The sequence below is a fragment of the Benincasa hispida genome, chromosome 5 (assembly GCF_027475165.1).
Source record: "Benincasa hispida cultivar pf3 chromosome 5, pf3_genome.v1.1, whole genome shotgun sequence".
Lineage (NCBI taxonomy): Eukaryota > Viridiplantae > Streptophyta > Magnoliopsida > Cucurbitales > Cucurbitaceae > Benincasa > Benincasa hispida.
Window position 1 is genome coordinate 28510200 of NC_143482.1, and position 15899 is coordinate 28526098.

The window sequence follows — 15899 nt, forward strand, 5'->3', positions numbered from 1 at the left end:
GCCTAAATCACGAGGCAAACAAGAATCATTCAGCCTACAAGCAAAGGCATACAAATCATTGGATATCATTTTACCACGATGCAACATTTGAGCCTAATCATAAAGATAATGCTTAGATAAAACTAAAGGTTTTATAACTTAAAGATATGAAAGCCACCATACCTTTGATTTGAACCAAGTAGAGAATTCTAACTGTTGCCTCTTATGCAAATCACCATGTCCATTATTTGATTCAAATACTCTCACATTCTCCCTATGTTTTGCAAGTTAGTTTAACTTTCTAGTTATATTAAAAATAAAAAAAAGTGAAAGGTTGCACCTCATCACAATTGTTTAGAATGTATCAGTGTGATTTCTCTAACTCATCAAGAGTTAATTGTCGAAATAGCCCACAGCTAACTATCGTATATGTTTAGAAAAAACTAATAGCCCACTATGCTCACTAATTACCCTTTTTCATTTCACATTGCGGCTTGTAGGATTCTTGCTCAACATAGGAAAACTTATTGAATTCAATTGATTTATAATATCTTGTCTAGATAATATATTCGAAGCTACTAGCATTTCTTTTTTTCCATCATGTTGCCTACTTTTACGCCATGAATGTGTAAAATGTATATATCAAAGATGCCCCATATAACAAATTTTTCTCTTTAGTCTCATTAAGCTTATATCAACATTACAAACTAGACATGCTTTATAACTTTTTGTCCTTAAACTAGATAAATCAGCAAAAGCTAGAAAATCATTGATTTTTCACAAAAGTGCAACATGAAGTTGGAAGAAATAAGCACTGAAACTATCATATGTTCGAACACCATTAACCCACAACTCATTTAACTCATCTACTAGTGGTTGTAGTTAAATATCAAATTCTTTACCAGGAGACCTTGGACCAGGGATGAGTAGAGATAGAAACATAAATTGTGCTTTCATACACTTCCAAGGGGGCACGTTGTATGGAATAAGCATAACTGGCCGCATGCTATATGATGTGCTCATGTTTCCAAATGGGTTAAAACCATTTGAAGAAAGTGCTAATCTGACATTACAGGCATCCAAAGAAAAAAAAGGGTATTGGGCATCAAAATGCTTCCAACCCTCAACATCAACAGGATGTTGAAGTATTCCTTCAGTTTCACACCTCCTATCTTTGTACCATCTCATATCCTCAGTAGTATGTTTTGAAACAATCTTGAACATTACCACGAGAGTAATCTTATTATTCTTTAGGATTCCAATAAAGGGATAGATGGTATCAAACTATTGGGAGAGGGAGAGGAGAACAGGGTTTTAGAGAGTAGAGAGGATTCTCTTTGTGGTTTAATGTATAACACTTGTGTGTCGTGTATTGTCAGTGTATGTGTCTCCCAAAGGGGACATAGGGAAGTCTTTATATAGAGAAGCGCCAAGCCATTTTTCTAATCCTTTTCCTATTTTCCTTTTCCAAAATTAATTAATTAATTAACATTTATTTAATTAATTAGTCCAATTAATTAAATAACACTATTTAATTAATTTAACACAATTAAATAACACTTATTTAATTTAATTTTCGCATTAATTAAATAACTATTTATACATTAAATCCAATTTAATATATATATATATAATTATCATAAACATCATATGTATATGTGCAATACCTCTCTGTTAATTAATTCTTTGTGAATCTAATTCACTTAAATTAATTAATTGAATATTATTCAATTATTACTTTCTAATTTAATTTGAATTATAGATCATATCCATAATCAATTATATATTAATCACATTAATATATAGTTTTCTCAAATTAATTTGAACAATTAAAATCATCCCTCTTATATATCCTCTAGTGAGCTAACAAGGGAATCTGGTGGGCCTACAGATCAGAAACTCCAACGATATGAGATTAATTGGCTAAACTCAATAATCAAGTTAATCAATATTCGGTAACTATGTGTACACTCCACTAAAGACCCACAACTCCACTCTTCCACTACAAATATATTTCTGTGTCCATGGATAAAGACCAATAACAGCAAGTTAGTCCTTCACAAGTGTTCGTAACTCTAACTGGGTCAAATTACTGTTTTACCCTTGGGTTACCTCTGACTTCTTAAGTACCAGTGCTCCTCTAATGAACAACTTGTTTATGGTCCAACAAATAAACAAAAACCCCTCTCGGACCAATGAGAGGATAGGGCCCTTTATTCAAGTCTCGGAAACACTCATCTACTTACCCTTAAAACGAGGAGTGAATTCCATCTTGTATTATTATGTTCCCAGCTTTTCACTCGATCTTGTCCTTAAAATGGTATGCATATTGGGTCGACCAACTGGCCACCCTCATCCATACAAATAAAAGGACAGTTCCTCATGAACAGGAGTTCATAATACACTCAGGATTAAGACTAAGTTACCTAGGTCATCCAATTGAAACAGGAACCTAACTAGCTAACGGTGTTACATCTACTGGTTACTATTTCGCAGTTCAGTCTTATACAAACTCATTGCATAGGATACCTCCACTCACATGTAAACTACACGAACACGTTGGATCATTGTGTTTATATCAAATACAAAGTGGTTCATATCCAAGTGTTATTAGGATAAGGTACCCAGCCTTATCCCTATACTATAGACCCTTCAAGTTGTATCTTTAACATTGATCCCTGTATGCCTCCACATATAGTTCAAGACTCATAAGCAGCCTTGGATGTTAGTTTATTGGATTTAGGGTTATTAAAACAAAAATAGACCAACAATACAAACAATAACATTTATTGAATTAACATCTATAACTCCTTATTGATGACGGTCAATTAATAATATTTACTATCTACGAGTTTTAGGGCATAAAACTGATGGAACATAAAAAACGCATGCATAGTGGAAGCGATGAAATCGACAACATTCTAATTGCAATAAAAACAAGAATAAGCAAGGAAAAGGGATAGAAAATACAACCTTTGAACCACCCCAATCTTCCTCACCCAAGCTTGATCGACACCTCCAACGGTAAATCCCACTATTCTTTGGTTGAGGAACACGGTTGTGGGACCGTTATGTTAGTGAAAATAAGAGAATTTCATTATAAAAAGAACGAGAGTAAAGAGAAATGAGGTAGAAGTTTTTAGGTCAAAAGTTGTGGAAGCATTAGTCTTGCAAAATACAAAAACAAAGCCTTTTGTAGAGAAAACGCATGCAAAATCTCATGCAAAATCTCATTTTGCATGTCTTCCACCTCAAACTAGATTAGCATGTAATCTATAGGTGTCAAGTTTGGGAAATGCCACTTCAATGTCCACTTAGTTAGTGGGAAAATCCAATAATTGGATTTTTCCACTAACTAATTTTTTAATAAAAAAATGAAAAACAATTTTCAAATTTTAGAAAAGTATTTAATTAAAAAATTTTCATTAAATAAAATAAATAAATTTAATATCATATATTAAATTGTTTAAGACACCTAGCTTTGATTAATCACATTAATCAAGTTTAAAAAATACTTACATGCTAATGATCAAGTATACTCTAAAAAATAAATAATTATTATTTAATTATTTAATTGTAAATTATATCTTATATAAAATACAATTCTCCCTTAAGACCGAATTTGAACATTTCAAATTCTTACTTCACCTAGTTCTTCAATTTTGTCCGTATTAAGCTAGTAAGGAGAACTGATGGACCTACAGATCATAGGCTCCAACGGTCTGAGACTAATTGGTCAAACTCTTTAACCTAGTTAATCAACATTCATTAAGTAATAGGATGTCCACTATAGCCTGTAGTTGCACTCCCCTCACTGTAGATATATTATGTATCCATTTGATATAATCGTCATCAATAAGTTGATCCTTCACAGGTTGTTCACAGCCTTAGCTACATAAAATACCGAAATACCACTGAGTTACATCTTTTCTCCTTAAGTACCACTGTCCCTCTAATTGATTTAGGATCATAATCACTAAATCTGTTCCCTCTAAGGCCAACGAGAGGATGAGGCCCCTTGTTCAAGACCCGGGATCAACCCTTAAAGGAAAAACCTTTCAACTATCCCTGAAATAGGTAGAAGTGACTTCCATCTTGCAAATTCTATGTCCCCAGCCATTTACCCGATCTTATCCCGGAAAAGGAAGGCATATTGAGCAGCGAGGTTGGGCTTACCCTCACCTATTCAGACCAAAGGATAATCGCGAATAAACAGGAGTTTATAGATAGCTTAGGATTCAGATCAAGTTATCTAGGTCATCAAGAAGTGAAATTAATCAATGTTAACGGTGTTAATACATAACAGTGATTATTCCGTGGTCTATCTTTCACAATCTCATCGTGTAGAGCACCCCCGCTCACATGTCTCGACCTGAATGAACTGATCACATCATTTATGACACTTTAAAACATTTGTAACAATCATAAAGCAGGTCGTATTCAATAGTATCTCCAAAAAAAGGTACCCAACCTAATCCAAAAACTATAGACGATTTAGGCTATTTTACTCAAACTTAATCAAGTTTATGTCTCCACATAAAGTCAATGTATTCATGACAATAGCCAAGGGTTCGTAGTTTATTGGATTTAGAGTTATTTACAATCAACAACACTTGTCTGAATGAACTTCATATATGTTTACTATTTAAAAAACTATGAGTTTTAGGACATACAACCCAACAAACTCCCACTTGAACTATCACTCTTAGTGGATTACAACAAAGTTGTGTTATGAGAGAAAACTAAATAGAATAAACTAGGGCATCTCATACCCATATTTTCTCCCACTTACCTATTTATTCTACATGTAATCCTAAACGCTTTAGGTGACCCTTGAAAATCTTAGTAGAAGGGCCCTTGTAAACGGATCAGCAATATTGTCCTCATTCTTAACAGCAATCCAATGTTCATAATCAGGATTGGACTGATACCTATTGACAATCCCTACTGCAAAGCATATGTCTGGACAAGTACATAGCATTGCATACATCAGACTTTTGACTGTTAATGCATAGAGAACCCGTCTCATATCCTCAACTTCTTGAGGTGTCTTAGGATAATGTTCCTTTGACAAATGTATTCCATTCTGGAAAGGTAAAAGACCTCTTTTGGAATCCTGCATCTTAAACCTAGGCAACACCTTGTATATATAAGATGTTTGAGACATGGCTAGCGTTCTGTTCTTTCTGTTTTGAATTTGAATCCCAAGAACATACTGCGCCTCTCAGATCGTTCATTTGAAATTGGGCTGCTAGCCAATTTTTAATGTCAATTAGGTATCCTACATTATTCCCAATAAGTAGGATATCATCTACATACAAAACTAGAAATTCTATAGTGGAGTTGATGATCTTTTTGTATACACACGATTCATCAACATTCTGTTCAAAGGCATAAGATTTTACCGTAGTATCAAATCATATATTCCAGGATCTGGATTCCTGTTTCAATCCATAAATAGATATCTTCAATTTGCAAACCTTTTGCTCCTGACCCTGTTCAATAAACCCTTCTGGTTGGACCATATAAATACTCTCTTCAAGATCTCCATTTAGAAAGACAGTCTTGACATCCATTTGCCAAATTTCATAATTATAAAAAGTAGCAATTGACAAGAGTATCCTAATTGATTTAATCATAGCAACAAGTGAGAAGGTTTCCTCATAGTACACCCCCTCAATCTGGGTATAACCCTTTGCTACTAACCAAGCTTTATAGGTCTGTACCTTCCCCATATGGTCTCTTTTACGCTTATAAATCCACTTACAATCGATAGGTCTTACCTCATCAGGTTTATCTACAAGTTCCCAGACTGAATTAAAGTGCATAGACTCTATTTCAAGGTCTATAGCTTTGATCCACTGATCTCGATCAACATCATCCACTGCCTGTTTATATGTTAATGGATCCTCTAAGCCATCATCAGAGCCTGTTTAAATGTTAATGGATCCTCTAAGCCATCATCAGATATGTTGACTTCGGTTTCAATTAAACCCATATTGCGGTCAGCTATCTCACAACCCTCCAACTATGTCGAGACTCTCTCAACTCTTGAGTAGGATGTGACGGACCAGATGTCCTTGATCTATATATAACTCTTGTTGATGTGCAAGGCTGATCGAAAAATTTTGTTGATTCGTCTGTGGCATTATTTGAAATCTCTTCCAATACGAGTTTACTACGGGGTTTATGATCTCGAATGTGGTCTTCCTCTAGGATTGTGACATTTGTCGATACAATTATCTTATCATCTTGAGGATCATAAAACTGACCACCTCTTATTCCTTTAGGGTAACCTACAAACAGGCATAATTTTGAACAATGTTCCAGTTTCTTAGGATTTTGCACCAAAACATGTGTCGGGCAACACCAGATCCAATAATAACGTAAACTAGCTTTACGTCCTATCCATAACTCATAATGTATTTCTGAAACACTTTTAGAGGGAACGTTATTCAAAATGTAAGCTGCAGTCTCTACTGCATACCCCCAGAACGAGTTAGGCAACCAAGCATAACTCATCATGGACCGAACCATGTCCAACAAAGTTTTGTTTCTCCGTTCAAATACATCGATCTGCTGAGGCATTCCCGTGTTCTATCATATAGTCCTGGAATTTCAAGTCCAAATCCCCACCTCGATCAGATCGAAGTGTCTTAATAGATTTACCTAATTGGTTCTCAACCATGGTCTTAAATTCCTTGAACTTTTCAAGAGCTTTAGACTTAAAATGAATTAGGTAAATGTAACCGTACCTTAAATAATCATCTATAAAGCTGATGAAATATTCATAACCTCCCCATGCTTTAACACTCATCGATCCACAGAGGTCCGAATGCATGAGCTTTGAGGTTTCTTTGGCTTGAAGAACTTTTCAAGAAAAAGATATTTTTGTCATTTTTCCTTCAAGACATGACTCACATGGCGATAAAGAGAAATCTTCTAACTTGTTTAGAAGTCCATTTTTCCCGTCATCAAGTTTTTGGCGTCGTTGCCGGGAACTTGGCAGCTAATTGTTTGTTGAGTTTTGTGTCTCTACAAGCAACCTTTTTATCTTGGGAGTATTATAGCTTGTGCGACCAAGTTGCAAACAATATTGAAGTGTAGGCGATGCGCCAAAAGCCAGTATTGACCCCAAGGTAGGAGGGCAATCAGTCACATGAGCTGAAGGTAATTCTAAGCATATGGTGGCCAACATGCGCCCAACGATTGTCGGAAGTTCCAAAGGTCAGGATGAGCTTCTTAACCCAAGCAGTTGAGAGCCATCTCCTGCATGGAAGACTCCTTGCGGTGAAAACACTCCAATTTTTCCAGGGATGTCTTCTACTCTATCTTTACCTTGCTTTCTTAGTTTAGTTTATTTTTATTGTTATTTTGGATATATGGATGCTTCCTTAGTTGTGGTGCGATTGCTCCTTGTAGGTGCGATAATAACCTCCTCAGTGCGCAGTACAACGAAAGAATTCCCTCCATCCCTCAACGCATGGCTTCGATCGCGTGGATTCCAACGCATGATCGCATGCGTATTTTGCCTAAGGTCCTTTTCTTGTTATCTTTCATGAATTATCCTTCTGAAATTCTCCTTTCCCGATTGCGATCCTTTGCAATGTTTCTAGGATGGTACATATAATTCATCGCATCTGCTAACTAAGCATCACAAGGTTCTCTTGACTTTTAATAGCTTTTTCAAAATTTGAAAGTCTTAAGTTTTATTATGTGCAAATCTTTGCTCAACCGTTTGTTACCACATTCCTGTAAGTTTGTTTTTAGCTTTGCGGTGAGAACAATGCCAACCTATAAGTTTGGGGGTGGCAGTGATCTCGAAGAATTACGTTCATTACATTGCGGTCATTGAAAAAAAAATGCGTGTTTTGGAGAATAATAACTGCACTGTCAATGCAATGGGAAAACCCATGTTGATAAGAGTTAAGTTGTGAAAGTCACTTACCCGTAGTTGGATGTCCGCATGACACACATGGGGGCAAGCCAAAACAAAAATGAGTTGTCAAGATCAACGCATAGCGCAACTCCTCTGTCCGGCGCAAGCCAAATCAAACAAGACAAGAGTTGAGTTGAATATGGAACACAACCAAAGTTGGATGCCCAAATGACACACGTGGAGGTAAGCCAAGACAAAGAGTGTATCCAGGTTCAATGCCACATTCAAATAAGTCACCGTAAATTTTTGAAGTGTTTTGAACGAACGCATTCTCAAAAGCCAAACACAAAATTACGATGAACAAATAAAAAGGTTTTGAGCAAATTCTTATCAGATTTAAACTTAGAAAAGATGTTTTTGAAGAAGCAGCCAAAGTGAAGGAGAGCATTGTGGCGATGGTTAGAGGTATGAGGAAATTATATTCTGAGAAGCTGGTCATCGCAAAGGAAAGCAAGAAGGTCAGTTAAGAATTTCTTGAGTATAATGCATGCTTGAGGACAAGCATGATTCTAAGTTTGGGGGTGTGATGACGGGCAGAAATGTGTGTCATCATAGGCCATTTATTTAGAATTATGAGGGCTGTTAAGCATAATATGCAGCAATTATGTTAGGAATTCATGAGAAAATGAGTTTACATCGTTCTGCATTAAGAATCTCGGTTAATCCATTATTATGCATTATTATGCATTCAACAGTCTATTTTTGTAGCTAACGCGGGAAGTGGAAGCAAACGTGGAAGCTGGGCTACCGCATAGACAACCGCATGCGGAGCAACTCTCCATTGCAAACGCGAACGCATACGATCAACGCATGGGTCTTGCGGTAATCAGCAGCATGCGTCCATCGCATAGGAGTTCTGAACGTCAAGCGATTGTGGTCATCATGTAGAAGTTGCGGTATCAAGCGAATGCGGTCACTGCACGATTGTGGCTACACAATAAAGCATAATAGTTGGATCACCGCAAGGTTGGTGGAATGAATACATCAAGCATCTCTCGGGAAAATCAAAAGATGATGTTGACATTTCACCTACCACGCCGTTAGCAGTAGAGATTCAGAAAAGGACTAACACACCACGAATGTCAGAATCAGAGTAGCCCATAAATGTTGTCGATGATCCAAGCTATATATAGAAGCCGCTGAGTAGAATTTCAATTTATCCAGGGTTTTCCCTTGCGATCCAGACTAATGCGTGAGAAGAAAGCTTGAGAGTTCTTCATTTCCTTTTTCCATTTCGAGTGACGACCGAAGCCTTCGATCGGAGTTAGATCTCGAGAGAGTCAGCTCCACTGCCCTTCCATGGCACCACCGGCAACCTTGACGCACATCCGCTGGAAGCAAGACATTTCTTCCAGCTGGTCATTTCATTTTCTCTTCTTTTCTTATGTTGCATTGTATTACATTTTGTGATTAAGGAATTAATACATTATGTGTTCAATGCATTTCTTTGTTTCCTTCGATTCCATCTACATCTTTTTTTACTTAACATCCATAACTTCTTTGCATCACTTAGTGAGATTGCTAGAGTATCGCATACTTAGTCATGTGGATTAAGGATATAAAGCATGTAGCAAACCACTGAGAGGTATGCGTTGCGTGAGTATGTGAGTAAACCTTATTTGCTTAGTGTGAAGCTGTAGCAATGTCTGTCTATAGACGGATACAATGTTTGTCTATGAGTAGAGTCAGCAACAACTAACTGCCCGGGAGGGAAGTGGTTGGTCGCATTAAGCAATGTAAGCAAGTATTCACTAGAGATAGGAATAATCTTATGTCAGCAAAGTTCATGCGGTTACCTTGTCTTATGAGCAAATCATTCATCATTTAGGCATACTTAAGAGAGTAGTCTAAAACCCAAATCTAAGACTTGAGAGAGAGGATTGGAATGCATAAGCAAGAATGGGGAACTTAGAGATAAGCTCCGTTTGCTATCACACAGCGTATGCACCCTACGGAGAGGCTATTACATGCATCCAGTAGGATACGGTGGTATGCGGCCATCACGCTCATGTGGCGAGAGCACCTGAGCGAGTTATAAAGGTTTAGGCAGACATAGGCATCCCGACACTATCGCATATACATCGCATACGTCCTAGAATTAGGCTCAAGTGTGTGTAGCATGATCGCATAGCTTGCATTCGCTGAGGTTGCCCTTATGATCAAGATCAGTGTTGCATCGAAGACAACTCCCCATTTTATCTATTTTTCCATCCATTTACTTCCTGTCAATAGTTATCGTGTCTCTACCTTCCATTCATATTCTCATTGCGTTGTGTTAGTTTGGAGTAGAAGTAGTGTTAGCATAGAAACCCCTTCCATCATTCTTTTTTCAACCGCCGCATACACATTACTGCATACATCTAGTACAAGTCCCTGAGTTCGATCATTGCATACATTCGATTAACGCATAGTTCATTCCAACGCCTGACCACCAACGCATGATAATCAACGCATACACTAAGAACATGCATCGCATAGTGCGTTCACCTAATTTTAGTTATCAAGTCCTTGATGATTTGGTAATCTAATTTCTCGTCATCACCAACCTGAAGAGTAATCTCATCTTCTTTAAGCTACCTCAAGGAACTAGTTTCCTGAGAAGAAAAACAAACATGATTAGTGGCCCCTGAATGAAATATCCAGGTAAAATCTTCATTCTCCACTATACATGTTTCAATAACCAGTAAATCTACTTTACCTTGTCTTTCTTTTTTAGTTTTCTTCTTGGCAAGATATTCAGGGCAATTTCTTTTCCGATGCCAATTTTCGTTGCAATGGAAATATTTTCCTTTGGAAACTTCCTTTTTGCCTTTCTGTGCAGCTGGAGCCTTCCCCTTCCCAATTTTCTTCTTTTTCTTTTGAATACATCTATTCTTGGAGAAAGAAGGGCCAGATTTACTCCCAGAAGACGATTCTTTCTGGGGTTTCCTTTTTTAGGTGGAAGCAACATTTGCTTCTGCCTATAAACCTTTATATTTCAATAAAGATTCGTAAATCTAGAGTTCGGTGAGAAGAGTCATCAAGTTATACTCAATCTTATTAATCATTGCATCGTTTTGAATTGAAAAAACTCTTCGAAAGAGACTGCATGATGAATCCAACTTGAATCTTCTCATTCATGATGGCTCCGTTTAGTTCTACAATATTGAAGTGAACTATCATGTTCAAAATATTTTCCCTTACAGAGGTTCCTTCATTTTGTAGTTTTAAATTTATTTAATTCTGTCATGCATGACAGATGTGGACGGTTGTCCAAACAGGCCCTACAAAGAGTCCATGATCTCTCTTGCAGTAGCTAACCTCTCGTGTTTCTTAGATAGTACATCAGATATACTGGCTAAAATATAAACTCGAGGCTTCTCATTAGCTTTGACCCATTTGTCATATGCATCCCGAACTGTTCAATTTGCGTTAGGACCAGGAGATGGAGGACACTCCTATGTTAAAACAAATCGAAGATCATCTATTATTAGTATCATGTTTATATTCGATTTTCAAGTTTCGTAATTATTGTCGTTAAGTTTTTCAGAAGCTGGAAATTGTATAATGGATGTTGACATTGTTGAAAAAATAAACAAATTTATTAGAGAATTGATTTTAACTCCTTTTAATCCAATTTATTTAGCAAAAATAATGTACCCATTCTATTTATTATTTTGCTACGATACTTTAGTGAGTCAGAATAGCCCCCACCGAAGGGCAGTTGACTACTCCTTCATTAAATCAAGACATTCTTGACTAAATACTAATACCAAAATAACTCTTATCCTTATAGTACTTAGTTACCATTAGTCAAGAACTTTACTAACACTTAGTTAGTCTTGTAAGTGTATACCCGCCACTTTCGAATTACAGAGATTAAAATCAAACAAGCCCTCGAAGAAGAAACAATTGTTTGAAAACGGACCTAAGCAACCCTATCCATTTCTGGACTTCACGAGTTTCGAATCCTATGTTACAACCCTCCGAAGGGATAGTCATCACTAAACGACTAGCAAAGAGTTGCATAAAGCCAACTAGCAGGCACTACATAGGAATCTCACGGTGTGGCCTAATGGAAGGGATCGTAGGATGTGTTGACACACACCCTTCACCCATTTACTATGAACTACTTTCCCTATTCACCTTGTTATTGACCCATGCAAACACTTTCCAAAGGGAGATTTCCGCTAATAGCAACTCGAAGTCGAGCATGGATCTCACGGTGTAAACTTTTAGGGATGTGAGAGCTAGAAATAATATATCTCATATACTATTAATCTCCCACTGAAGCTCTCTACTTTATAAAAGATTGGGTATTTACTAGGTTATTAATCGGCTATATTGAACTACCTAAGTCTAGGTGATTTTTCCTAATATAACTCTTATATCAGGATTAACCTATGATGTCTAGGTGATAAAATAATTTTATTATCTTACACCACTCATGCATGCTCATAAAACTAGGGTTATTGATTTAGACGCCAGTTTGATCTCCAGGTAGGAGGTCTTCCGTAAACCGTCAACTTAAGTACCCCCAACCTTCGACAAGATCTCCCTAGGTAAGTAAACAACTCTTGTTTTACAAGTAATCGACCTATTCTAACTCTTAAAAATGCGATTAAATTGCACCGGTTAACCCTACGTGAGCATGTATCTTATCTTTGTTATAGATTTTAATAGTCTGGGTTATTTTATAAAAATTATAAAATAAACTATAACATTTATAACCCTAGAACATTCATTTATAGCATGCTTCCTTAAACAAACATGCTTTATTATAACACTTATATTAAAACAAAGCATGCATATTATATACATTATAACACTTATAACATATAACAAATACATGCCACATGTTTATCCTATGGTGGGGTTTTTAAAAAACTATATGGCATATTTTATGCACACATAATAAAACAATATTATACATCACATGTATAATAAGTAAATTGAAGGAACTCTTAATGAAGAGCATCCATGAGCGCATTCGGATCTTTCCGATTTCATTATGACCGAAATACAACACATACATTCTAAATGACAATTATGCAAATTAACACTAATTAACGGCATGCTTCGAAAAATAAAATACAAGGGAAAGAGTTCTCATACCAGTTGAAGACTCTCTTCAAACGTCGAACTCAAAGCAACAGAAGAACCTCTCCTCGAAATCTATCGCTCAGCAAAACAGTCGGCTACAGCAGTACAATCGTCAACACGAATAGTCATGAACAAGAAAGCAGCAGGGACGACATCACCAATTAGAGCCCTTTGTATTCTCGGAGTGAGAATCCAAAGTGTAGTCTTTGGTGAATTTGGTAGAGGTCGGAGAAAAGACAGATCGTGTAAACGATAAACAAGTGGAAGAGAGAGAGCTATGGTATAGCAAGGATGCTTATCGTTTAGATGAAGCTAAACAATCGTGTAGGTTTTACTAAGAAATCATTTAATAAAAGGTATACGATCATTTAGAAACGTAGCACGCTATGCGATCGTTTAGGGACAGACGTGCAATCGTTTAGGCTCTGATGTGCGATCGTTACGTTTTAACGCCGATTGCGAAATTTTGTACTTTTCGCCAAATGAAAAGAAATTTCATTTTATTCATCGGTTACCAAAACCGAATGTGGCTGCTCCCACTAACGCATGATTGAGGAGAATAATACGGCCAATTATCTCATAATTAACCAATTTAATAATAAATGAATATAATCATATTATATTCTTACCCTATGGTTTAATATCATATATCTACTATAGTAATTTCTCCTCCACTTGATATAAATTATATTTATATCAAATTTCCTCCAAAATAATGTATCTTATACATTTAGCCAATTATATCATATATATTTAACCAGTTCAATTATACCATATATCATCGAACTCCCTCTTGTCATTTGAACATTTCAAACTGACTCAAACATTGATTCTCGACTTTATGCAAGCTACCTAGGGGACCTAATGGACCTGTGGCTCGAAGCTCCAACGGTACGTGAATAGTTGACTAAACTCTTTAGCCACAAGATCCAATATCCGTAAACTGTCAGGCATTCCACTAAAGACCAATAGCTGAACTCTTCTTACCACAGATATAATTCTGTGTCCATCGGATATAACCAATCATGAGTACAATGACCCTTCACATATGCTCGTAAGTACAGCTGGGCCAATTTACCATTTTTCCCTTGTAGTTACATCTCACTTCTTAAGTACCACTGATTCCTCTAATGAACAATACAACATAGTCCAACTATGTTTGAACACCTCTCGGGCCAAGAGAAGGTATGTGGCGCCACATCGTTCAAGCCCCGAAATCAGCCCTTAACGAAGCTATTTATCTACTTACCCCTGCCTCAGGGAAGGAGTGAATTCCATCTTGTATAACTGAGCTCCCATCTCTCAAATCAGATGAATCCCCAAAATGGTAGGTTTGAATCGGCGACCTGGCCACTCGCACCCATACGAATCAAAGGACTGTCCTCAATGGCAGGAGTTCCCAACTCACTCAGGATTAAGGTCATGTTACCTATGGTTATCCTAGTGAATTGAAGTCTCTATCATGAACAGTGTTATATAACGAGACGTTAACACTTCGTGATCAGGTCTTATACAAACTCTTTATATAGGACACCCCCGCTAGCATATTCCCTACATGAATTATCAGGATCAGACCATCTATGACAAGTCACAACACTTGTGACCATTCCACAAAGCGAGCCGCACCCGTAGCGTTACTAGGATAAGGTCTCCCTCCTATATCCATATACTACAGACCATTTTAGTTATCACTCAAGACATGATCCACTTGTATGTCACCACATACATGCTTGAGTTACATACAGATAACCAGTGATTTTATGTTTATTGGTTTGTGGTAAAGCAAATAAAATATACAATTGAGCAAAATAAAGATGTGAAATAAATATCATATATTATACAACACAAGCGTTTGTACAGACAGCTTCCTACTTGTTCCAAAAGCAAAGTGGGGTGTACATAAAACTAGTACAAAACAATAAACTAGGGCATAAAAGCCCAGTACAAGAAAATATCCCACTTGCCCTAATCTAGCCGCGGGCGATCCTATAGACCCATTCTCCGTAGATGAGCCTCAAACACTGTAACCGTGAGAGCCTTCGTAAACGAGTCAGAAACATTGTACTCTGAAGCGATCTTCATGACGATCATGTCTTCTCGATGCACAATCTCGCGGATCACATGATACTTTCGTTCTATGTGTTTGTCGTGCCTGTAACTCCTCGTCTACTTCGAATTTTCCACTGCACCACTATTATCACAATATAGGGTAATGGCCCTAGACATATCTGGAACAACTTCCAGTTCTGTCAAGAACTTCCTGATCCAGATGGCCTTCTTAGCAGGTTCGGAAGCTGCTACGTACTTCGCCTCCATAGTGGAGTCAACGATGTACCTCTACTTAGTGGTTCACCAAAATACAGCTCCTTCATTAAGCATAAAGACTGACCCTGATGTGGACTTGCGAGAGTCCTTATCAGTCTGAAAGTTAAAATTCGTGTATCCAGTAAGGATCAAATCCCTAGATCCATACAAGAGCATGTAGTCCCCCATCCTCCAAAGATACTTGAGGATGTTCTTTACTGCGGTCCAGTGACCCTGCTGGGTTAGACTGATACCTACTGACCATGCCCACAGCGTAATAGATGTCTAGACGAGTACAAAGCATCACATACATCAAACTTCCAACGGCAGACACCCGTCTCATCTCCTCAACCTCTTGAGGTGTCTTAGGACACATATCCTTAGACAAAGTGACTTCATGTCTGAACGGTAGTAGGCCTCTTTTGAAGTCCTACATCGAGTACTTGAGTAACATCTTGTCAATTTACGATGCTTGAGATAGTGCTAGCACTTTGTTCTTATGATCCAAAAAGATCTGTATACCTAGAACAAACTGAGCCTCTCCCAAATCTTTCATTTGGAATTGGGTCGCTAGCCAATTCTTAACTGCAGTCAG

The 15899-nt window shown here is 37.2% G+C and overlaps 1 pseudogene; it reads right to left on the minus strand.

The window, feature by feature from the left end:
- Positions 1 to 756: 756 nt before the first annotated feature.
- LOC150036019 (uncharacterized) overlaps positions 757 to 15899 on the minus strand; it is a 43915-nt pseudogene continuing 28772 nt past the window's right edge.